Here is a 26896-nt window from a genome sequence, read left to right as displayed (position 1 = left end):
CTTATAGGAAGAAAAAAATGCTTATAGGAAGAAAAAAGTTATATAGCCATTAAAAATGGGCAGCTTATCTGAAAATCCGAGAGATGGCATTTTTTTGGTACAGTAGAGTTTGTCTATAAATCCTAGAGATGCCCTTTGTTTTGGTACAATATGACTCTCAAGCACTGAATCCATACCCGTGTTATGAGGGATTGGATAAAGGTATAAATTCAGACTATGTGCTTTTAAAGTAACCGTACCTGTACAAAACCCTGGGTTCATGCCAAAAGATTGATTGAGGTTATTAAAGTTGCCATAAAAGTTTGTTACACGACAGAAAACTTAAATTGTAATAACAGCAGAAAGTACATTTTTGTTTGCCACCATTAATTTACTTGCTTATAAACTGGTGTAAGGAATGAAATACTCTGGAAAGGTGAATAATTAAAATTGAATTATGGGTCATGACACTGGTACTATGAATGTGTAACTCTCAGATAAAAAAATTAACCCCGAAGTACCATTAACGTTTTTCCGAGTGTATTCCTGTTCAGTTTAATCCAAGCAGTAGGCTAATAAATTTGCACCGAGACAAAACCAGCCTTAAACAATAGACTTGGGCATTATCAAAGGGAGTCTTCAGGGTTTGTGTAGAGGAATATGTGTAAAAGGTTTCCAAAGGTATAAATAAATACTAAAGTATTAGTCGGTTCCAGTTTTTAAAATAGTTTTAATTTGATTTTTTAATGTAGAATACTCATTGACCGTAGATGTACCCAGATTGAGTGAATAATGATGACTGTTCTCTGGACTTACATTATTAGTTGGTTACATTTCTACACTGACTGAGTAAATGAATAATTGAATGACTATCGAGCATTACTGGTTGTAGTGTGTGTGTGTGTGACTTTCAAATGGTGTTTACAATCCTGAACACCTTGCATAATATGAAATCATCTTACTGGGGACTTTGACTCACACACCTAGACAATAATTGTTGAGACCTGTAATTGTCAAGGGTTATATGCAAGTACTCAAAGGTTTTCGGTTTCATTTTGACCCTGTGCCATTGTCTTCTCAGAAGGACTTGTTGGTTCTAGTGCCATAGTGTCGAGCATATTCGAGCTCTCCCTCATAAAGTTCTCTGCTGGCCAAACTAGCATTGCTTAATTCCTATGACAGAAGCTCTAAATGATTACCAGTCCATGATAAAGAGCTTTCGCCAATAAGTTTTGCTGACAGGAATTGCACGTCTTATGGCCTGTCCACATTAGCGGGCATGCCTGTTGAGCCCTTCCAGCAGTTTATATTTTCTCTCGCTTCTGAAGCAGTATTACCATACAATTTCATCGTTCTGGCTCCATACTCTGCCAGTCAGTACAATGAAACAGGTTAGGGAACAGCGTTTGCCCGTCGGGTAGTGCCCGGTAATGAGGGCAGGGCGTTAGTTAGGCCAAAATTATGATAAAGTAGCAAGGATAAACTTCTCTAATAAAACTGGTGTTTACAGTGTATAGGATCGTTGCATTGTTAGCGGCTGAAGAACCTTCAACGCCACTGATTTGCAGTTGGAACGAATCTCAAAAAAAAAAAATAAATAAATAAAATAAAATAGAATAAATAAAATAAAAAAAAATAAAAAAGAGAGATTTAAAAAAACCATTGTAGGTAGTCATAATTAAGTTCTTGCGACACTTTTGATATTGTCTCTGCAACTCACTTGATAAGGATGGTGGTAAAAGGATTGTTTTGACTTGAGAATTTGTTTCCAGTTGCATCGGGGGCATTTCATGTTTCAGATTATTTTTTTAGATCAAACGGAGGTATCAGAAATGTATGCGAAATCATTATTAATCCCATTTACCCACAGAATCTAATTTCACTATTACATTGATATTTTTTCATTGCTCATATCCTTTATTTAATTTTTTCTCTATATATTTTTAGAATCTAATTTCTCTATATAACATTGATATTTCTTCATTGCTCATATCATTTATTAAATTTTCTAAATATATATTTTTTAGAATCTAATTTCACTATATAACATTGGTATTTTTTCATTGCTCATATCATTTATTAAATTTTCTCTATATATATTTTTTTAGAAATTAAAATTTCCCACTTCCATATTTGCATTGGCTGAGAATTGATGGAAGTCTTCGACAATTTCTGAAGCCTTCAATACGATTTTTTGTAAAACTTCCATTTCCATTTCAACAGCTGATTAAAAGTCCTATTTTTTTTTTATTACACTACAGGTGTTGGAGAAAATATCTACTACAAAGCATTATCCTCTGAAAAAGAACCGAATGCAAAATAGGGAAGAGGCGTGTCAAGGTGGAGAGCTCTGATTGGCCAAGACCCTTTCCTACCTGGTCTTGAATACACTCGCTCTGTTTAGTTCATCTCAGAAGCTCCTGACAGCGGTTCTTACTGCCAGTGCTTGCAGTTTTTCAGTTTCATTTTGAAGGTAATTAAATATTATAGTTGTGGTGAACCAGTTCTACGGGGATAGGGCACTGTTTATTCAACTTATTGTTACCCCGACGAAGGAATTTAGACTTGCATACGTGGCGGCCATCTTCCAGACAAGCACCTTCTACTGCCAGAAGTGAAAGAATGGGTCTTTTACACAAGAAATTCGTAGCCTTTGTGGTTAAACATTGCATAAAGGGACGGTCGTTAAGTTAATTAGGTATATATGCTTTATTGGCAAAAAATGCAATGAACTAAGTACGTAATCTGTGAATCTTACTGAACTATTGAATAAATATTTTAATTGTCGACTGGACCTCTGGAAGAACGTGTTTATTTAAGTGACAAATCAAATTTTTTTGTCATTGATTGCAATGCCAAGGTTACGTATATATATAATTCCGGCTAGGACTCGATACCCTCTGGGTATCACGAGGCACTGTTACTGAACCTCCTTTCATTTTCTCTTCCATCTTCCTTTCCACCCTCTCCTAACAATTGATTTATAGTGCAACTGCTTTGAGGTTTTCCTCCTATTACACCTTTCAAACCCTTCACTCTCAATTTCCGTTTCGGAGCTGAATGACCTCGTAGGTCCCAATGCTTGGCCTTTGGCCTAAATACTATATTCAGTTCAATTCAATATATCACGAGGCATTGATAATGTTACCCATAATGTCTTCTTGAACAATCTGATACTATTTCGTGCAAGATTTATGAACCCGGTTTTGCAAGCTGCAAGTCATTTATTCTCGGAAGTTCAGGCCTCATTAGAATGCAAGACGAGGGATGTGAGGGTTAGTGCTTTTAATTCAACATAGAGTCGGTGACATAGTGTCTTTGGCAAAACCCAAAGGTATTGCAAATTCGTCTTTATTTTCTGAGAGAGGCCGTTCTCTTCGTTTACTTGGGAGATAGGAGGTGGATAGTTTAACGTTGACAGTTTGTTGTGAAATACAGGGTGGATGTAACTTGCAGATACTGAAAACTTTTATCGAATTTGGAAAGGCTGTTGTAGTACCAGAGCTATTTATTTGACAAAAATACGGTGTATCGCCCAAGAGGGTAGATCTAAGTAATAGCTACGCGTCGGGTATTGCTTTCTTAATTGAATTTTTTATAGTATTTTTGTTGCTTATCAAGAAATTACCATTATTTTTGGTAGATCTATATTACTATTCCGCGGCGGCCTAGACTATGGCAGTTGCGGTTTTTCTATGCAGTTTTACCTCCTGAACAAGAATTTTAAGTAATATTTATTTGGACGACTGTAATTAACCCCCAGGGGCTCGTCCTAAACAAGGAGAAATACATTTGACACCCCAATTCCTGGTGACTTTCGTATTTGCGGGGACGAACGATGCATAATGCTTATGTAGAAATACCAGAATTTACTCTTATTAATACCCCAGGGGCTAGCAGTAAACACGGCGAAACACATTTGAAGCCCCACCCTACCCTAAGTCCCTAGTGGCTTTCGTATTCCCGGGAATGTTCCTTGCACTCCTTGCGGAGTTGTTACTTAGAAATGTCATTTGATATGCAAAATTTTACCAATGAGTGGTTTCTCTCTCTCTCTCTCTCTCTCTCTCTCTCTCTCTCTGTGTGTGTGTGTGTGTGTGTGGAATCTTCGAATTTATTAGTTCCCGATAGGTGATCTTGAGCAATTTGAACTTTAATTTTCAATATGCCATTAGACGGACATAGGATTGAGATCATTTGGCACTTTTATATTCAGTGGCCTTTCTTTCAGCCAATCATGCTGGACCCATTTATTTTTCGTTACAAGCTTATAGTATGAGTTACAAGCTTTAGCCTTCTTGAGTAACATGCTCATTTGCTTTAAACTTTTTTAAATCGATAGGTATTCCATTCCAATATGGCTGCCTCAGTGTTCACATCTAGGTATTGATCAACTTACCCAATAAACCTAGTGCAATGTCATTTGAAAATATTTTCGAGATTTAGTATATAACGAGTATAAGAAGTCCATATTGATGAAAATGTGTAATTCAATAAGAGGATTACAAGCCATGATTATTTCGGGTCTAGATGCAGGTAACACTGGTATCGGGGATACTTGTGTAGATTGACGAAGAACAGTACAAGGAAAGGGGAATTGGTTATCATTGTCTTGTGAATCTGCCTAGCCTCCTCAGTGAGTGTCTTGAGTATGTTCTAAGGTTTGTAATGACAGGATGGTTTAGATTCAAAGTTTATTAACAGGGTCCATAAATATAGTTCTGGTTTCCCAGCTCCTGCAGCTGTGAGGAGACGGATAGGTAGGCGAGGAGTCTGTTTTTTTACATATGAGCCCCCAAGGGCTAATACTAAACACGGCTAAATAGTGATCCACCTACACTGTTTTGCGTGTTTAGTACTAATCTCTTGGGGGTCTAATGTATTTCACCGTCTTTGGTGATAGCCCCAGGGGGTTCAAATATCAATTATTGCATTTCGCGATCTGCCTGAAATTTCAGGCAGTTCGTAAAATACTTGGTTTCGCGATCTTTATATATTGAAAGCCTGCTAGATGCTTTAGATGCCGTTTCAGAATTCTAATGTTGAAAGTTAAGGTACTATTATTCTTACAATTAATGCATAGTGAAATGTTGGGTATTATTGGTATACTGTAACTTATGATTTATGTTTCAGAATGTTGAGGAGACCTCTGCAATATGGCCATTAAAAATGGGCAACTTATCTAAAAATCCTAGAGATGGCCTTTTTTTGGTACAGTAGAGTTTATCTATAAATCAGAGAGATGGCCTTTGGTTTGGTACAGTATGAGTATCAAACACTGAATCCATACCCGTATTAGATGGGATTTGATAAAGGTATTTAATTCAAAGACTATGTGCTTTTAAAGTAACCGTACCTGTACAAAACCCTGGGTTCGTGCCAAAGAATTGATTTAGGAAATTAAAGTTGCCGTAGTAGTTTGTTACACGAGAGAAAACTTAAATTTTAGTAACAGCAGAAAGTACATTTTTGTTTGCCACCATTAATTTACTTGCTTATAAACTCGTGTAAGGAATTAAATACTCTGGAAAGGTGAATAATTACAATTTAATTATGGGTCTTGACACTGGTACTATGAATGTGGAACTCTGAGGTAACAAAATTAACCCCGGGGTACCATTACCGTTTATCTGAGTGTATTCCTGTTCAGTTTAAACCAAGCAGTAGGCTAATAAATTTGTACCGAGACTGACTAAACCAGCCTTAAACAATAAACTTTAGCATTATCAAAGGGGGTCTTCAGGGCTCGTGTAGAGGAATATGTGTAAAAGATTTCCAAAGGTATAAATATATACTAAAGTACTAGTCGGTTACTGTTTTTAATATGGTTTTAATTTGATTTTTTAATGTAGAATACTCATTGACAATAGATGTACCCAGACTGAGTGAATAAATGATGGATGTTCTCTGGACTTATAATATTAGTTGGTTACATTTCTACACTTGACTGAGTAAATGAATGATTGAATGATTATCGAGCATTACTGGTTGTAGTGTGTGTGTGTGTGTGACTTTCAAATGGTGTTTACAATCCTGTTTACCTTGCATAATATGAAATCATCTTACTGGGGACTTTGACTCACACACCTAGACAATAATTGTTGAGACCTGTAATTGTCAAGGGTTATATGCAAGTACTCAAAGGTTTTCGGTTTCATTTTGACCCTGTGCCATTCTCTTCATAGAAGGACTTATTGGTTCTAGTGCCATAGTGTCGAGCATATTCGAGCTCTCCCACATCAAGTTCTGTGCTGGCCAAACTGGCGTTGCTTAATTTCTATGACACACTCAAAATGATTATCAGTCCGTGAAAAAGAGCTTTCGCCAATAAGTTTTGCTGACGGGAATTAAACATGTCTTATGGCCTGTCCTTATTAGGCGGGCATGCCCGTCTATCCCATCCGGCTGTTTATATTTTCTCTTGCTTCTGTAGCAGTGTTACCAGACAATATCATGGTTGTGGCTCCATACTCTGCCAGTCAGTACAATGACACGGGTTAGGGAACAGCGTTTGCCCGTCGGGCAGTGCCCGGTAGTGAGGGCAGGGGGTTAGTTAGGCCAAAATAATGATAAAGTAGCAAGAATAAACTTCTCTAATAAAACTGCTGTTTACGTTGAATACGAGCGTTTCATATTTAGTGGCAGATTTTTGTCTCAAACTACAAAACTAAGAGTTGCTAGAGTGACCAAAGGACTTAATGAGGATAATAAATAACTATTCGCCATTTATAGACCTCCTGCAAGTAGCTTTGTTCGATAGAAAGTTAAAACGAGGCTGCTTTGTGGTCTCGGGCACTAAAAGTTCCACTGGTGAACTTTGGCTTGAGTAAGATGCAGTGGTATGGCACAGATTTTTTCCCCTCAATCCTTAAACAAACAATTTGTTTCTCAGTCCTTAAACTAGGTATGTTTAAGGCCAAATGCAAAAAAATAAATAAATACATAAATAAATAAATGCATACCATAAAATTGCCTAAGAACTGTTAACTTAAGGAACCTCAGAAGTAGAGTATTTAAGCAATGGTGGAATTGATCGTGATTTCACAAGGGATAAGATTAATAATGTTTTATTTTTTACAATACCAGATTCATTTCTATATATGTTTTCCTCGGTGCTGCATTCCCACTGATATGTAGGTTTCGAAAGACTGCTAATTACTACTGTAGTAACCGTAGAAATCCTTGTTGTTGTTTTAGATTAAACTGACCTTATGCCAGCACGGGCTCTTGCTCATAGAGCAGCCCGTAATAATTCCTTGAGACCCATATATCGTGTACTCGAAACGTGAGCAATGTGGCTGCGCAGTTTCTGTTGATCTGTTACAAGCCTTGATAAAGTAGATAATTCCTCAGTGGATCATTACTTAATAAGATTCAGACCAGTCGATACATTGCATATACGAATGTCCTTCCTTGGAAACCAGAAAACTAAAATGAAATGGTGTGGGTAGTTCATTGCATAGTTTATTCCTGAGGCTAATTCCATAACCCCTTTTACTTGTTATATTTCCATAGTAATTTGAAATATTTAAGAAGGATGGTCTTGGAGTATTAAGATTAACTTGGTAGATGTTCGTAGAATCCAAAACTATATATATCTATATATATATATATATATATATATTATATATATATATATATATATATATATAATATATAAATATATATATATAAATATATATATAAATATATATATAATATATATATATATATATATATATATATATATATATATATATATATATATATATATAATATATGTATATAGATGTATAAATATATATCTATTATATATATATATATATATATATATATATATATATATATATATAAAATATATATATATGTTTTATATATATGTATATATGTATATATATGTATATATAGTATATATATGTATATATATATTATATATTATATATATATATATATATATATACATATACCTATACATATACCTATATATATATATATATTTATATATATATATATATTATATATTTATATATATATACATATACTATACAATATACATTATATATATATATATATATATATATATATATATATATAATATATTTTACCTTATATATATATATATATATATATATATATATATATATATATATAAATATATATATATATATATATATATATATATTATCTATACACACATACACACACATTGGATTGTTGAGCATTTGGTTTGTTACGAATTAGGTTAAAATCAAATGAGTAATGTTTTGAGAACAGAACCTCTTGGGATTCTTAGCTCTGATAACACGTTGGATGTAGGGTCTAGCAAAAAAAATGTATTTTGGTCATGTGCGAGATTCTTGTGTTATTCGTAATTTTTATGGTTTTTTCATTCAAGTAGCGAGTGCATAAAAAATTTTCAACAATATAAGGACTAGCAAACATTATGCATACAGAAATTATGTATGAAAATTCGTAAAGTAACTAAGTCTACGGGCATAACTAGCCTCGTTTCACGGGCAGAACCAACTCTGTTTAAGGGAGTCTTCTCACCCCCACCCCCTTCGGAGGGTCGGGTAGGTAGGATGAAACCCCGTTGTAAACTATCTTAGAGGTCGCTTCTATAACCCTGCCAAGTTTCATGCCCATTGGACTAGCCATTTGTCGGTGATTGAATGACAGGCGGACGGACAGACATTATGCCTAGTATAGTATTTGGCGGGTCACTGAATTTTTTAAGCATACCAAGCTGTATGTACAAATGTTTTAAACACAGTTTTAGGGGTAGATTCATATGCCAATAATGCAGGTGATTAAATACTGTCGGCTGCTTCTGAGATAATGCTTCATTACCAGGAAACATTCCTCACAAATTATTGTTGGAATATATAATTGAGATTAATGACTAGTTTAAAGATTTTTGACTCCTTGATCTGTATTTGATATTGTTTACAACGGTAGGACATTGTTTATCCGGTGGTTATCTAGTTACCTTGGTGCAGGCCAAGGGGCTCATTGTTAGTTTTTATGGTTCCCAAGTCAACTTACAGGCACTTTAATATCTATTATATTCGCTCTCTCTCTCTCTCTCTTAAAATTATGGTGTATGAAAAGACAAAATTGGGTATAACTATAACTGTCGTTAACTAATCTTTTTTATCAGATCGATAACAAGACTGATAACAGAACCGAGGTGGCATCTAATAGTACCCAGCGTCAAATACCAGAGTTTAAAAACCTAACGAAGCCAAGTAAGGGGATCTTAAATTCCTATTGTAGACACTAATGGTGTGAGAATATGTTTGACTGATCTGCTCGTAGTTTTTTTCTATTCACCTCTTAACCACCCTCGTATGAAATTTAATGACGGTGGCTGGGCACATTCCGAACCCTTGGTATTGACCTTTTAGAGATCTCGGTTATTAACATGGTTTTGAATTCTTCTTTGGATGTATGTACTTAGATGCTGGAGCACGTGACGGTGGTGCGCTCCAGGACAAAGGGAAATGGAAGATTCCTTATTCGTTTTTATTGGGAATTTTTATATTCAAAAGAAAAAAGTTCATTGCCATTTTTAGAAGCGAGGTGGGAATAAGTGTTTTCTCTGATATTACTGGAATAGTTCTCCTTGCGTACTTTCCGTACTTAACAGACTGAAAACGCCATCTCTTTATAATAGCATTCATTCAGGGATTTCACGATTCGAAGTTTATTGGTTGAGGGCGTTACCTTCCGAGGTGCTTTTGCAGGGAAGGAATAATAAAAATTGTGGAGTTTTAGGAAGTTTGGGCCTTTAGAGATTTACGAAACTTGTGCAAAAATTGCTCGGGATATTGCTTTCCCAATAAGTAAATTATACGAATTGACTAATTACGCGGAAAACATTATATTTGCGTACGACAAACGTAGTATGTGTACGATTAACAGTTTATGCACTGAATATACGGTGTTTAGGTACAATGTAAAGTTAAAGTAATTGGTTGTAGCAAATTCTCCAAAGCGGATGGAAATGTAATCAGTTGCGAGATAGACTGTAAGTGATTTAACATACCTTGAGATTGTTAGTTAATCACCAAGCTATCCAAAATGCAGATGAGGAAACAAATATTCTCTATATGCCTTTATTAGAACTTTATTGTTCTGAATAGTCGAGACAGTTTAATAAGAAGTCAAAATGCAGAATGCTGTCGTTTGTCAGTTGTCAAACACTGCGCCCGCAATCAGAAGGGCATAAAGGATTCTTAGAAGGGTTTGATTCAAGGGAAGGTGCTAGAAAATAAAATATAATTAATAAAAGCCATTGCAAACGAGGGGAGAAACTGGTGGAAGGTAAAAGAGGAAACTAAATACAGACAAAGAGGGGGCGAAGGAGGGCTACATCTATCTCTGTCCGGGAGAGAGAGGAACTCTATTTAGTCCATTTTTAGACACTGCAGGGAAAATACAATTCACGAACTTCCAACAAGAGTTCATTAACAAGAAATTGGGTTAGAGATGTGTATTTCTGGTGAAAAAGTTCAGTCTCTACATGGTTCGGAAGTCGCGTAAAACCGTTGGTCCCGTTGCTGAATAACCACTGGTTCCATGAAACGTAAAAACACCATACAAAAAACAAAGGAACAAGAAACTGAGAACGTCAAACTTAACACGTTTGGCTTTAGTGCATACAATAACACGAGTATATTTTAAATAACAGAGAGAGAGAGAGAGAGAGAGAGAGAGGTTGCCAAATTAAACATATAGGAATAAAGGAAAAAACTAAATGTACACTCTGGGAACAAAACAGCTATGCACCTCAATTTGTTAAGGGTCTTTTGTCTGCAGTCAATTGAGACAGCAGGATGTTAGTGAATAGAATGGAAAAGTAGAAAGAAATGATGGAATTACTTGTGCCAGTGTGATTTGCTTGTTGTTCTTTGTAAGGATTGCTATTGACAACTGTAGATTTTTAACAATTCCAGCTACATTCTCCATAAATCCCCTCCTCAACCAAATCTTTATATTTTTACGTATTCTTTCCACTTTATAGGTTATACGTCATTTTGGTCAGACTACGTAACGATTTATTGATTTTTTATTTTTGTACTTTCCATTCTAATCCTCCACAATACGAAAGAATAAAGCACTTTTGCAGACTTTATAAATTAAGTCTCAGAACTTTAGGATTGAATTCTGCCATGGTTGATAGTTCTCTCAAGTTCCACCAAGGTTGGTAGTCCCTTTTAGTTCCACCGTGGTTGATAGGGCTTTTTAATTCTCTAGGTTGACAGTCCTTTTCAGATAGGAAAATTGTCAATGCATTGTTAGCGGCTGAAGAACCTTCAACGCCACTGATTTGCAGTAGGAACGAATCTCAAAAAAAAAAAATCAAATAAAAAAAAAATAAATAAATAAAGAAAAATAAAATAATAAAATAACCAATAAAACAAAGAAAGATTTTAAAAAAACATTGTAGGTAGTCATAATTGAGTCCTTACGACAATTTTGATATTGTCTCTGCAGCTCACTTAATATGGATGGTGGTAAAAGGATTGTTTTGACTTGAGAATTTGTTTCCAGTTGCTTCGGGGGCATTTCATGTCTCATTTTTTTTTTTTTTTTTTTTTTTTTTTTTTTTTTTTTTTTTTTTTTTTTAGATCAAACGGAGGGATCAGAAATGTATTCGAAATCATAATTAATCCTATTTACCCACAGAATCTAATTTCACTTTTACATTGATATTTTTTCATTGCTCATCCTTTTTTTAATCAATTTTCTCTAATAATTGACTATATCTTTTCTCTATAATGAATCTAATTTACTATACTTCGATATCATCATCATTTATTACATTTCTCTATATATATATATATATTTTTAGAAATTCAAATTTCCCACTTCCAAATTTGCATTGGCTGAGAATTGATGGAAGTCTTCGACAATTTCTGAAGCTTTCAATATGATTTTTTTTGTAAAACTTCCATTTCCATTTCAACAGCTGATTAAAAATCCTTTTATTTTTTATTTTTTTATTACACTACAGGTGTTAGAAAAAATATCTACTACAAAGCATTATCCTCTGAAAAAGAACCGAATGCAAAATATAGAAGAGGTGTGTCAAGGTGGAGAGCTCTGATTGGCTAAGACCCTTTCTTGCCTGGTCTTGAACACTCTCGCTCTGTTTAGTTCATCTCAGAAGCTCCTGACAGTGGTGCTTACTGCCAGTGCTTGGAGTTTTTCAGTTTCATTTTGAAGGTAATTATATATTATAGTTGTGGTGAACCAGTTCTACGGTGATAGGGCACTGTTTATTCAATTTATCTCTACCCCGACGAAGGAATTTAGACTTGCATATGTGGCGGCCATCTTCCAGACAAGCATTTGGTCTTGTGCCAACACCTCTGCTGCCAGAAGTGAAAGAATGGGTCTTTTACAAAAGAAATTGGTGGCCTTTGTGGTTAAACATTGCATTAAGGGATCGGTCGGAAAGGTAACTGGGTAGATATGTTTTATAGGCAAAAAATACAATGAACTAAGTACGTTATCTGTGAATCTTACTGAACTATTGAATAAATGTTTTAATTGTCGACTGGGTCTCTGAAGGAACGTTTATTCAAGTGACAAGCCAAAATTTTCTGTCATTGATTACAATGCCAAGGTTAGGTATATATATAATTCCGGCTGGAACTCAATACCTGCGGGGTATCACGAGGCATTGTTACTGAACCTTCCTTTCCCCCTTCTCCTAACAATTGATTTGTTGTGCAACTGCTTTGAGGTTTTCCTCCTGTTGCACCTTTCAAACCCTTTACTCTCAATTTCCGTTTCGGAGCTGAATGACCTCATAGGACCCAGTGCTTGGTCTTTAGCCTAAATACTATATTCAGTTCAATTCAATATATCACGTGGCATTGAAAATGTTACCCATAATGTCGTCTTGAACAATCTGATGATGCTATTTCGTGTAAGATTTAAGTAACCGGTTTTGTAAGCTACAGGTCTTTTATTCTCGGAAGTTAAGGCCTCATTAGAATGCAAGACGAGGGATGTGAGCGTTAGTGCTTTTAATTCAACATAGTCGGTGATATAGTTGTCTTTGGCAAAACCCGAAGGTATTGCAAATTCCTCTTTATTTTCTGAGAGAGGCCGTTCTCTTCGTTTATTGGCTAGATAGATGGTGGTGGTTAATGTTGACAATTTGTTGTGAAATACAGGGTGGATGTAACTTGCAGATACTGAGAACTGTTATCGAATTTGGAAAGGCTGTTATACCGTGGTTATTAATTTGACAAAAATGCGGTGATCGCCCAAGAGGGTAGATCTAAGTAATAGGTCCGCGTCAGGTATTTCCTTGTTAATTGACTATTTCTAGAGTATTTTTGTTGCTTATTAAGAATTTACCCTAATTTTTTACCGGTAATTAATACCCAAGGGGCTAGCAGTAAACACGGCGAAATGCATTTGAAGTCCACCCCCCCCCCCCCCCCCCGCCCAATTTTGCATTTGAAATGCAAAATTTTACCGAAAAATTGGTTTCTCTCTCTCTCTCTCTCTCCATGTCCAATCTCCGAATTTATTAGTTCCCCGGAAGGTGATCTTGAGCAATTTGAACTTTTAATTTTCAATATGCCGTTAGACAGACAAAGGATTGAGATCATTTGGCGCTTTTATTATCACCGATTTATACTAGATGGCCTCTCGGCCAGTCATTTGGAGCCCATTTATTTTACGGTTACAAGCTTATACTTTGTGTTAAAAGCTTTAGCCCTCTTGAGTAACATGCTCATTTGCTATAAACTTTTTTAAATCGATAGGTATTCCATTCCAATTAACTTTCTCAGTGTTCACATTTAGGCATTGGTCTACTTGCCCAATAAACATAGAGCCATGTCATTTGAAAGTATTTTCGAGGCTTAGTATACAACGAGTATAATAAGTCGATATTGATGAAAATGCGTAATTCAATAGGAGGATTACAATCCATGATTATTTAGGGTCTAGATACAGGTAACATTGGTATCGAGGATACTTTGTGTAGGTTGACGAAGAACAGTACAAGGAAAGGGGAATTGGTTATCATTGTCTTGTGAATCGGCCTAGCCTCCTCAGTGAGTGTCTTGAGTATGTTCTAAGGTTTGTAATGACAGGATGGTTAAGATTCAAAGTTTATTAACAGGGTCCATAAATATAGTTCTGGTTTCCCAACTCGTGCACCTGTGAGGAGACGGATAGGTAGACGAGGAGTCTGTTTCCTCTTCATTAGATAGCGAAACCAGGCATTTCGCGAACTGTCTGAAATTTGAGGCAGATAGCGAACTGCACTTAGACACATATGAGCCCCCAAGGGCTAGTACTAAACACGGCTAAATAGTGATCCACCTACACTGTTTTGCCGTGTTTAGTATTAATCTCTTGGGGGTCTAATGTATTTCGCCGTCTTTGGTACTAGCCCCAGGGGGTTCAAATATCAATAATTGCATTTTTCTATCTGCCTGAAATTTCAGGTAGTTCGGGAAATAACGGGTTTCGCTATCTTTATATATTGAAAGCCTAATGTTGAAAGTTAAGGTACTATTATTCTTACAATTAATGCATAATGAAATGTTGGGTATTATTGGTATACTGTAACTTATGATTTATCATTCAGAATGTTGAGGAGACCTCCGCGCTCCGCACTCGATGTGGCAATTCATCGCAAAGATTTAAATACCGAAAAAGTTTGGAGTTTTCGAAAAACCTAGGAATTAAACGCTCCTCTGCTCTGCCATAGGTGAGTAAAATATGCTTATAGGAAGAAAAAAAAAAGTGTTAATATAGCCATTAAAAATGGGCAACTTATCTAAAAATCCGAATCCGAAGAATGGCCATATTTGGGTGACAGTAGCAATTTATCTATGAAAATCATATGGTATCATATGGGAAGAAAAGGATAGTTGGTGGTGGGATGAAGACAATTGAGAAAAGTAAGTAAAAAGATAAGAAGGAAGGCAAAGGCAAAGAAAAGATGGGAAGAGTCACAGTCCGTGTAAGGACAAGACAAAATAGGTACCGAGGCGAGAAAAAACAAGTGGTGGGGAAAAAAGGTGGTAGCCCAAGCTAAAGCAAAGTCGGATGATGATGTTATTTTATAATGAGCCTGGGGACAAAGGTAAGTGGATTAAAGAAGATGATGAAGCTATCAAAGGCCTAGAAATAAGAGCACCAAAGATATAAACACCACATCAAAACAAACTAAAGAATCAAGAGGGGGGTGTAGTGCTTTAGAAAGGAGGAAGACATTGTGAAGAGATGGCAAAGAAGTGTAGTTTGCGAACAGTTGTGTTGTTAGAAATGAAGAAAATAAAAGTGGCTAACGTACTAATAAGAGGAGGATGGGCAAGTGAAAGTCATTGGCATGGTAATGATGGTTTTCTAGGCAAGTAGGTTTACTAAATGCCACTGGAAGATTGGAAGAATGGGAAGGCCAACCGTGGACGCCAGACAAATTGAATCCCGGTGCACGGAGGCATGGAAAGCATTAGGAGATGAAGGAAGGCGTGGGATATTACTGTACGATCTTATGATAAAGAGTCCTTGAAACAGGAAAAGATAACCTAAATGAGTTGCGGCGTGGGAGTTATATTGATCCCAATTGTTTTTAAAGGGAAAGGCGATGTCCAAGAGTGTTGGTAATTCATAGGGGTCATTACAAATTGATGTCCCAGGCCCCCACTTTGAAGATACTGGAAAAATGAATGAAGATGCTAGGACTGTAGAAGAAGAAGTACAAATAGGTAAAGAAGCAGATGGGATTTATGAAGGGAAGGGGAACAACAGATGGTATTATTTTTGTCTGAGGCAAATAATGGAGACAAAATTCGGGGAAAGACAAAAGGACCTACCATATGGTAATTCATTGACCCTTGAAAAGGCTTGATGACAGAGTCCCGAGACAAGAGGTATGGGGAGGCCAGCCTGAAGGGGAGAAGATGGTCCAGCCAAGAAGTATGTGCGGATTGATACAATAAGGACTGATACCGGAATGGTAATTTTTACCAGAAGTGGAGGAGCATTGTTGGGGACAGACAGAAGGGTTTTGAGGTGAGAGTTAGGATTACACACCCAGGGGTCGGCTCTGAGGCCCATTTATCTTTTAACATAGTGATGGATGTTTATAATAGAAGAAGTAAGGGGGAGTACAGTACCATGGAAACATATTGTATGCGGATGATATTGGTTGCTGTGGTGGCATGGTAGCAGGACAACGGGATCTGGAAGTGAAATTGGAAAGATGGAGACAAGTACTGGGAGTTGGGACAGAGGAAATGAGAAATAAGTAGATCCAAGACAGAATATATGGTTTACCACCACTGAGGGGGATGATAAAGTATATTCAGCTTGGTGGAAGAGCAAATAAGGAGAGTTTGTTATAAGTTTAAGTATTTGGGATCTTTTGGTTGAACTGCTGGTGACTTGGAAGGTAATGTGAATGGAAAGGTAACGTAGTAAAAAACATCGGGTAGCAAGGCAGGGGCGTGGGAACAAAAGCGTGGTTGGGAGAGCGGCCTCGGGAGTTCTTTGTGACAAAGAAAAGGTGCCGCTTTAGGTTAAAAGGGAAAATTTCGAGTCAAAGACGGTGGTAACAAAGACAGCAATGACTGTATGGTACGGAAACAGCAAGCATTGAGAAAAGGCAGAGCAGAAGAAGATGGGATGTTGGGAGCCAAATGAGAATGCCTTAGGTGGATGTATGGGGTAATCAAGCATTGGATAGGATCAGAAATGACTACAAGAAGGGGGTCAACTAAGGTGGTGGAAGTATCAAAAAAGAAAAGGCAGGAGGGGAGGTGGCTGAGATGGTATGGACCACCTGTTGAGGAGAGATGAGGACCACGCTGGGTAGGGACATACTATGGGAGTGGAGGTGCATAAGGAAAGAAGAAAGAGAGGGAGGGACCAAGAAAGAGATGGAAGGACTGTGTGAGAGGAGATTTGACATGAGAAGGAATTGATGAGGCAGAACGCCGCAAGATAAGAAATAGATGGAAACGGCTCATCCGAAAACGGCGAACCCCATATAAAAATTGGGAAAAAGCTGGGAAGAAGAAGAAGCTTTATTACTATTAAATCCGAGAGATGGCCTTGTTTTGGTAACAGTATGAGTTATCAAAACACTGAATCCGATACCCGTATATTTATGGGATTGGATAAAGGGTATTTAATTCAAAGACTATGTGCCTTTTAAAGTAACCGTACCTGCCTTACAAAACCCTGGGTTCGTGGCCAACCAAAAGAACTTGATTTAGGAAATTAAAGTTGTCATTAGGATTTGTTAGCAGCGAGACAAACTTAAATTGTAGTAACAGCAGAAAGTACAATTTTTAGTTTTGCCAACCAATTTAATTTACTTGCTTTATAAACTCATGTAAGGAAATGAAATTACTCCTTGGAAAGGTGAATAATTCAAAATTTAATTGAATGGGGTTTCTTGACACTGGGACGATGAAGTGTGGAACTCTGAAGGTAACAAAAGTTAACGCCCGGAGTACCATTACCGTTTTTCTGAGTGTATTCCTGTTCAGTTTAAACCGAGTCAAGTAGGGCTAATAAAAATTTTGTTCCGTGACCTCCAAACCTAGCCTTAAAACAATAGACTGTTTGGGCATTATCACAAAGGGGTCTTTCAGGGTTTGTGTAGAGTGGGATTATGTGGTAAAAGGTTCCAAAGGTAATAAATAAATTATTTAAAGTACTAGTCGGTTACAGTTTTAATAATCAAGTTTTTAATGGTAGATTTTTTAATGTTGAAGTACTTGCAGTTGAACCGTAGATGTAACCCCAGATTCAGTGAATAAAATGATGACTGTTCTTCCTGGACTTAAAATATTAGTTGGTTACATTTCTTTTAACACCCTGACTGAGTAAAATGAATGATAATTGAATAGATTATCGAAGCAATTAACCTAGGTTGTAAGTGTTTGTGTGAAGCTTTCAAAAGGTATTTACAATCCTGTTTACCTTGCGATAATAATGTAATTCATCTTACTGGGGGACTTTGACTCACAACCCATAGAAGAAGGCCTCAAAGCGGCGTGGGCTTGGTATGGGTATTAGCGTTTTCCCACCTTCGGTGGTCGCGGGTATTCGATTTCCTCGGCCTATTCCATTGAGGAAAAGTTGCAAGAAGACTGTTGTTATTTCTGGTGATAGAAAGTTCAAATTCTCGGACGTGGTTTCGGAAGTCAAAACCACTCAATGCAAACAAACAAAACAAACAATCACACCACCTAGACAAGAAATTGTTAGAAGGACCTGTTAGTTATCAATGGGTTTTATCCCGATTAGCCTATATATGGCAAGTGGCTCAAGAAAGGTTTTCAGTTTCAGTTTTGAATCCTGTTGCCATTGTCTTCATAAAAGGACGTTGTTTGGTTCCTAGTGGCCAGTAGTTGTCGAGCAATAATTCGAGGCTCTCCCTCATAATGTTCTTGTGCCTGGCCAAACTAGCGTTTGCTTAATTCTATGACAGGACCACTTCAAAAGATGGTTGACCAAGTTCGTGAAAAAAAGCTTTTCGCCATAAGTTTTTAGCTGAGCGAGAATGTTGGCATCGTCTCTTATGGCCTGTCCACAACTTAGCGGGCAATGCCCGGTCTATCCCAACCAGTACAATGAAACGGATTAGGGAACAGACTTTGCCCGTCGGGCAGTGCCCAGTGAAGTTGAGGGCAGGGCGTTAGTTAGGCCAAAATGAATTGATCAAACTTCTCTAATAATAAACTTGCTGTTTTACAGTGGAATAGGCAGCGTTTCAGTATTTAGTGGACCAAAGATTTATTAGTCTCAAACTACAAAAACTAAGAGTTGCTAGAAGTGAACCAAAGGAATTTTAATGTTGATGATAATAACTAACTATTCGCCCTTTCTATAGGCTCCTGCAAGTAGCTTTTGTTCGATAGACAAAGTAAAACGAGGCCTGCTTTGTTTGGGTCCTCGGGTACTAAAAGTTCCACTAATGAACTTTGGCTTGAGTAAGATGCAGTCCTTAAACTAGCTATGTTTAAAGGAACAAGTGGGAAAAAAATGAAAAAAAAATTGGTTACTGTAAACTTAAGCGGAACCTCGGATTAAAAGTAGTTTAAACAATGGTGGAATTCCATTCGTGGATTTCACCGCGGGAATCAGATGTTTTAAATTTTTCATGGTTTTATTTTTTACAAATAACCAGATTCATTTTCTTTTATATATGGTTTTCCTCAATGCTGCATTTCCCCACTGCATATGATTGGTTTTCGAAAGAACCACTGCTACATTGAGCTACTGTAGCTAACCTTAGAAATGCCTTGCTTGTTGTTTTTAGGATTAAGCTGACCCTTAGTGCCAGCACTGGGCTCTTGCTCAAATGTAGAGCAAGGGCCACCCGTAATAATTCCTTGAGAACCCATATATCGTGTAACTCGAAAACCGTGAGCAATGGGGCTGCGTCAGTTTCTTGTGATTGATCTGTTTACAGGCCTTTGATAAGGTTAGATAAATTCGTCAGTGGATTCATTTACTTTTTATAAGATTTCAGACCGGCCAGTATCGGATATCAATTGCAATATACAAACGTCCTTTCCTTGGAAACCAGAAAACTAAAATGAAATGGTTATGGGTAGTTCACTTGCAATAGTTTTATTTTTTCTGAAGGCTAATTCCATAAAACTCTTTTACTTGTTACGTCTCCAATAGTAATCGTTAAAGTGATTTGAAATATTTAAGAAGGATTGGTCGTGCGGAGTTAATAAGTTTAACTTGGTTAGATTTTGGTTAAATCCAAAACTTGATAAATATAATATATATATATGATATAATATTAATATAATATATTATTTATATTATATATACGTATTATATTATAATTAATACTATGTAATAATAATATTTAGGTAATTATATATATAATATATATTATTATATTATATTTATAATATATATATAATTATGTTGTATTATTTTTAGTATATTAATATTATTATTTAGATATATTTATATATATATATATATATATTATATATATATATTATATATAATAATATTTATATATATATATTATATATATATATATACTAATTATTATTAGAATATTAATATATTATAAATATAAAAAAATCTCTCCCCGTTCCTCCTTCCAAGCTCCCCCCCCCTCCCTCCCCCCCTCATTCCCTCCCCTCCCCCCTCCTCTCCCCCCTCCGCCTCTCCTCTTACCCCTCCCTTAATCCCCTCTCCCCCCTCCCCCCGCAAAAAAAAAAAAACCTCCTCCCTCCCCCCCATTTACCCCTCTCCTTTCCTACTCCTTACTCTCCTTCTTAAATATATATTATACATATATATATATATATATATATATATATATATATTAGATATATATATATATATATATATATATATATATTATATATATATATATATATATATATATATATTATATATATATATATATATTATTCTATATATATATATATATATATATATATATATATATATATATATATATATATATATATATATTACTGTATATATATATATTATATATATATATTATGTATATAGTATATATGTATATATATATATATAATATATATATATATATATATATATATATATATATATATATATATATATATAATATAGTATATATATATATATATATATATATATATATATATATATATATATATATATATATATATGTTGAGCATTTGGTTTGTTACGGATTAAGTTAAAATCAAGTGAGTGATGTTTTGAGACCAGGACCTCTTGGGATTCTTAGTTATGGTAACATGTTGGATGTAGGGTCTAGCGAAAAATGTATTTTGGTCATATTTTGCTCTTGTGTTATACGAAAGTAATTTCCGGGAAGCCCATTTCACCCCCACCCTCTTCGGAGGGTGGGGTAGGTAGGATGCAACCCAGTTGTAAATTATCTTAGGGGTCACCGCTATAATCCTGCCAAGTTTCATGCCCATTTGAGCCGTTTGGCTGTGATTGAATGACTGACGGACGGATAGACATTACGTCCATTATAGTAAGATTTTAATTCGTAACACTTCATATTGAGACAGAACTAAAAAAATTTGGCGTTCAATGAATTTTTGAAGCATCCGAAGTTGTATGCACAAATGCTTTAAACACAATTTTAAGGGTAGAGTCATATGCCAATAGCGTAGGTGATTAAATACTCTCAGCTGCCTCTGAGATAGTGCTTCATTACAAGCAAATATTGCTTACAAATAATTGTTGGAATATATAATTAAGATTAATATGACTAGTTTAAAGATTTTTTTTTTAAAAGAAACTCATTAATCGTGTATTTGATATTGTTTACAACGGTAGGACATTGTTTATTGGGTGGTTATCTAGTTACCTTGGTGCAGGCCAAGGGGCTCATTGTTCGTTTTTATGGTTCCCTAGTCAACTTACAGGCACTTTACCCTCTCTTAAATTGTGAAGTATTTTGGTTTTTTCACTCTAGTGTTTACCTTATTATCTAAAAGTCTCTCTCTCTCTCTCAAAATTAAGGTGTATGAAAAGACAAAATTGGGTATAGCCATAACTGTCGTTAACTAATCTTTTTTCAGGTTGATAACAAGACTGATAACAGAACCGAGGTGGCATCTAATCGTACCCAGCGTCAAATGCCAGAGGTTAAAAACCTAACGAAGCCAAGTAAGGGGATCTTAAATTCCTATTGTAGACACTAATGGTGTGAGAACATATTTGACTGATCTGCTCGTAGCTTTTTTCCATTCACCTCTTAACCACCCTCGTATGAAATTTAATGACGATGGCTGGGCACATTCCGAACCCTTGGTATTGACCTTTTAGAGATCTCGGTTATTAACATGGTTTTGAATTCCTCTTTGGATGTATGTAGTTAGACGCTGGAGCACGTGACGGTGGTGCGCTCCAGAACAAAGGGAGATGGAAGTTTCCTTAGTCGTTTTTATTGGGAATCCTTATAGTCAAAAAAAAAAAAAAATTTAATTGCCATTTTCAGAAGCGAGGTGGAACAGAAGTGTTTTCTCTGATATTACTGGAATAGTTCTCCTTGCTTACTTTCCGTACTTAACAGACTGAAAACGCCATCTCTTTATAATAGCATTCATTCAGGGATTTCACGATTCGAAGTTTATTGCTTGAGGGCGTTACCTTCCGAGGTGCTTTTGTAGGGAGGGAATAAAAAAAAATGTGGAGTTTTAGGAAGTTTGGTCCTTTAGAGATTTACGAAACTTGAGCAAAAATTGCTCGGGATCTTGCTTTCCCAATAAGTAAATTAGACGGATTGACTAATTACGCGGAACACGTTATATTCGTGTACGCCAAAATTGTGTACGATTTACAGTTTATGCACTGAATATACGGTGTTTGTGTACAATGTAAAGTTAAAATAATTAGTTGTATCAAATTCTCCAAAGCAGATGGAAATGTAATCATTTGCAAGATAGACTGTAAGTGATTGAACATACCTTGAGATTGTTAGTTAATCACCAAGTCCAAAATGCAGATGAGGAAACAAATATTCTCTATATTCCTTTATTAGCACTTTATCGTTCTGAATGGTCGAGACGGTTTAATAAGAAGTCAAAATGCAGAATGCTGTCGTTTGTGAAACACTGCACCCGCAATCAGAGGGGCGTAAAGAATTCTTAGAAGGGTTTGATTCAAGGGAGGGAAGGTGCTAGAAAATAAAATATAATTAATAAAAGCCATTGCAAACTAGGGGAGAAACTGTTGGAAGGGTAAAAGAGGAAACTAAATACAGACAAGGAGGGGGCGAAGGAGGGCTACATCTATCTCTGTCTGGGAGTGAGAGGAGCTTTATTTAGTCCATTTTAGACACTGCAGGGAAAATACAATTCACGAACTTCCAACAAGAGTTCATTAACAAGAAATTGGGTTAGAGATGTGTATATCTGGTGAAAATGTGCAGTCTCTACATGGTTCGGAAGTCTCGTAAAGCCGTTGGTCCCGTTGCTGAATAACCACTGGTTCGATGAAACGTAAAAACACCATACAAGAAATAAAGAAATAATAAACTGAGAAAATCAAACTTAACACGTTTGGCTTTAGTGCATACCATAACACGAGTATATTTTAAATAAGTTATGGAGCGGCGTTAATGAGAGAGAGAGAGAGAGGTTGCCAAATTAAACATATAGGAATAAAGGAAAAACTAAATATACAGTATGGGAACAAAACAGCAATGCACCTCAATTTGTTAAGGGTCTTTTGTCTGCAGTCAATTGAGACAGCAGGATGTTAGTGAATAGAATGGAAAAGTAGAAAGAATTGATGGAATTAATTGTGCCAGTGTGATTTGCTTGTTGTTTTTTGTAAGGACTGTTATTAACAACTGTAGATTTTTAACCATTCCAGCGACATTCTCCATAAATCCTCTCCTCAACCAAATCTTGATATTTTTAGGTTTTCTTTCCACTTTATAGGTTATGCGGGTTGGTCATAATCCATAAATTATTGATTTTATATTTTTGTACTTACAATTTTAATCCTCCACAATACGAAAGAATAAAGCACTTTAAGGACTTTATAAATTAAGTCTCAGAACTTTAGGATTAAATTCTATCATGGTTGATAGTTCTCTCGAGCTCCTCCAAGGTTGGTAGCCCTTTTTAGTTCCACCGTGGTTGATACGGCTTTTTAATTCTCTAGGTTGACAGTACTTTTCAGATAGGAAAATTGTCGATTGCATTGTTAGTGGCTGAAGAACCTTCAACGCCACTGATTTGCAGTAGGAACGAATCTCAAAAAAAAAAATAATAATAAATAAAAAATAACAAATAAAACAAAATAATTTTAAAAATCATTGTAGGTAGTCATAATTAAGTCTCAGCAACTCATTTGATATGGATGGTGGCAAAAGGATTGTTTTGACTTCGAGACTTTATTTCCAGTTGCTTCCCGGGCATTTCATGTTTCAGATTTTTTTTTTTAGAACAAACGGAGGGATCAGAAATGCTGCTCTCTGTTGTTTTCTCCTTTCTAAATCTGGAAAACTTGGAGAAATTATTACTCTGCTCCTTTTCCCTGTATCGGGTCCGACCGTCATGAATTCTCCAGTAATCTAGGCTGTTTTATGGACTTTTATACTTGAACTTTACTCTGGTCCAATATTCGCCTACATGTTTTTCCTAAGTTTTTTTTCTGGGGGCTACTACAGTTCTTAGCCATGCTGCTACCAATTTTTTTTCCTCATCCGCTTTTCATCATATATTCCCAAACCATTATAGTTTCCGAAATTTCAACCGTTTAACCAGTGGACGCCATATCTAAGCAACTTTCTCAAGTGCATCATAATTGTCCCATGGCAGTTTGTCGTGAACCTTAACTTCTATTAAAGCCCTTTTTTTAGAATGTCTAATACCTTGGTCTGTCCCCTTTTTTCTAAAAAAAAAAAAAAAAAAAAAAAAAAAAAAAAAAAGCAGTATAAGCCTTACACACATCATAATTCTGTTTATAGATCATGTTTACTTTTCAAGCAGTCTAGTCCTCGCTTTTCACCTCATCCAGCCAGCTACATACTGCTGTTTTTCTTAGTGCCCTCTCAGTGTCTGTTTCATTGGCCAGTGTATCTATCACGATGGCAACATATAATATTTTATCTAGCACCAAATGATCTTGTCCATCAAACAATACTGTTCCACCTCCCAGTCTTCCACATTTGCCCTTCTGATACATTCTGGCTATATCGCAAGTCTCTTGATTCATATATATTTTGCAATTCTGACAATGTTTTGTGACATTTTGATTTGCATACTTATGTTACCCTCACTTTTCAAGCGGCAAGTATGCTAAGAAAACACGACTTTTTATCGAAGATTGTTTTATATTTAATTTATTTGTCCCTTTTCTATTACATCTGCCATATTATCTAAAGAATTTCCACCTGAATTTATATTTCTCATTTCATTCACACATGCTTTTTGCGGCAGCTCTGTTGGTTAGCTTGTCTGTATGGTGTTTTCTGTTAAAAACAGAGCAGTATAGGCCTTACACACATCATAAGTCTGTTTATAGAGCATATTTACTTTTCAAGCAGTGTAGTCCTCGCGTTCCACCTCATCCAGACAGTTACTTCTGTTTTTCTTAGTGCCCTCTCAGTGTCTGTTTCATTGGCCAGTGTATCTATCACGATGGCAATAGATAATATTTTATCTAGCACAAGATGATCTCGTCTATCAAACAATACTGTTCCACCTCCCAGTCTTCCCCATTTGACCTTCTGGTACATTCTGGCTATATCGCTATTAAGTCTCTTCATTCATATATATTTTGCAATTCTGTGCTTTGTGACATTTTGATTTGCATACTTATGTTGCCCTCACTTTTCAAGAGGCAGGTATGCTAAGAACACACTACTTTTTATCGAAGATTATTTTACATTTAATTTGTTTATTTGTCCAATTTCTATTACATCTGCCATTTTATCTAAAGAATTTTCATCTGAAATTATATTTCTCATTTCATTCACACCAGTTTTTGCCACAACTCTTTGTATGGTGTTTTTACGTTGCATGGAACCAGTGGCTATTGAGCAACGGGACCAACGGCTTTACACGAATTCCGAACCACGTCGAGAGAACTTTTATCACAAGAAATACACATCTCTGACCCCTCATTGGAATGTCCGAGAATCGAACTCGCGCGACAGCCCTTTGATATTAGGAAAACCACTGCTAGCATAAAAGACATCTTGTGGTTGGAATCAAAGCTATATTACTATAGTAGGTATAGGCTGTAGCTCGTTTAAAACCTGAACAGAAATATAATGAGATAGTTTTTGCAGTAGCTCTCGGCAGCACTATATTCTCTGAACTAGCAAGCAATTTAACCCATGGGTATATTTATGATCTTGCACGCAATTTTAATTAAAGCATGTCTATGGAAAATGTATATCAAGTGTTCACTGGTTTGACTCGAGCTCGCATCAGATACAAAGTAAATATAATAAAACCATGTCAAGGAAGAAATAAATTTTCACTTCCATGGCATGGTTTTAAATACTTTGTACTCCGATGTGAACTTGTCAACCAACGAACACTGATATACATTATCCCCGTTTTCAGTTGGCATTAAGCCCAAGTCTTGATTGGAATTTTATGTCCTCTGGGACAGGATAGGCAATGTACATAATTCTGGTCGTGCTTGTTGGCGATTAACTGCCATTTCTTTTGCAGGAGCGGATTACGAGTCTGCGCAAGATGGCTACATCTTCAGACTGTTGTGTAATTGTGCAGAATGGCGAGGTGGTGTTCTAGTTGTGGTGTAGTCACTGAAGATATTTCTACAGAGCTAAGGCGATACAGAAGGTAATGCACGGAACACTAGAGCATAGGAGAAATGGGCATGTCTTGAGAGGCCGACCGAGCTACTACGGAGGTGGGAGAGGAATGAGAGCTGTACTATTTTGAAGCTATCCACATGGCTAGGAGGATACTGAAGCTAAATCACAGACAGTAATGGAAGAAAGTTGTGGACAAGTGTTGTGGAGACCGATCGAACTAATACAGAGGTGTAAGCGGGGCATCAGCTATATTTAACTGCAGTGCAATAGTGCAGTGTGTAAAAATGTACTGTTTAAGCGAAGCTATCCACATGGTTTAGAGGTTACAGAAGAAGAAATAAAGCAGGATTGTGGAGGTTGGAGTGGTTAAAGGAAGCAAGAAATTTCATCTCTCTCAATTTGAGAGCAACTTGGGGTTGTAAATATTATCAACCATTTTTAAGTTATACAATATATTCCAGGTTTATTGAAATTCCATGTTTACACTTATACTATTCATCAAAATGACCTTAGAAGGCCAGTAAAAAATATGTAACCATTATTTTGAAACTTAATACACCTTTCTTTTCATCAGGGTTTTTTTGGCTTCAAGAAAAAAAAGTTGATAACTAGTCCTGATTTTAGATGGGAAATCTATAC

General features: G+C 36.0%; 1 long non-coding RNA gene across 3 annotated transcripts; it reads left to right on the top strand.

The window, feature by feature from the left end:
• Positions 1–2263: 2263 nt before the first annotated feature.
• Positions 2264–26788, top strand: LOC135215967 (uncharacterized). Of its 3 annotated transcripts, XR_010314770.1 has the most exons (5): positions 2264–2452; positions 11978–12189; positions 14582–14704; positions 21534–21621; positions 26151–26788. It is a non-coding gene; the product is annotated as an uncharacterized LOC135215967 (long non-coding RNA). The 3 variants fall into 3 exon arrangements; XR_010314769.1 differs by lacking the exon at positions 11978–12189; XR_010314771.1 differs by lacking the exon at positions 21534–21621.
• Positions 26789–26896: the final 108 nt, after the last annotated feature.

Source organism: Macrobrachium nipponense, chromosome 5 (genome assembly GCF_015104395.2).
Source record: "Macrobrachium nipponense isolate FS-2020 chromosome 5, ASM1510439v2, whole genome shotgun sequence".
Taxonomy (NCBI): domain Eukaryota; kingdom Metazoa; phylum Arthropoda; class Malacostraca; order Decapoda; family Palaemonidae; genus Macrobrachium; species Macrobrachium nipponense.
Note: the sequence above shows the minus strand (reverse complement) of the source record. Positions and strands in the feature narration are given on the sequence as shown.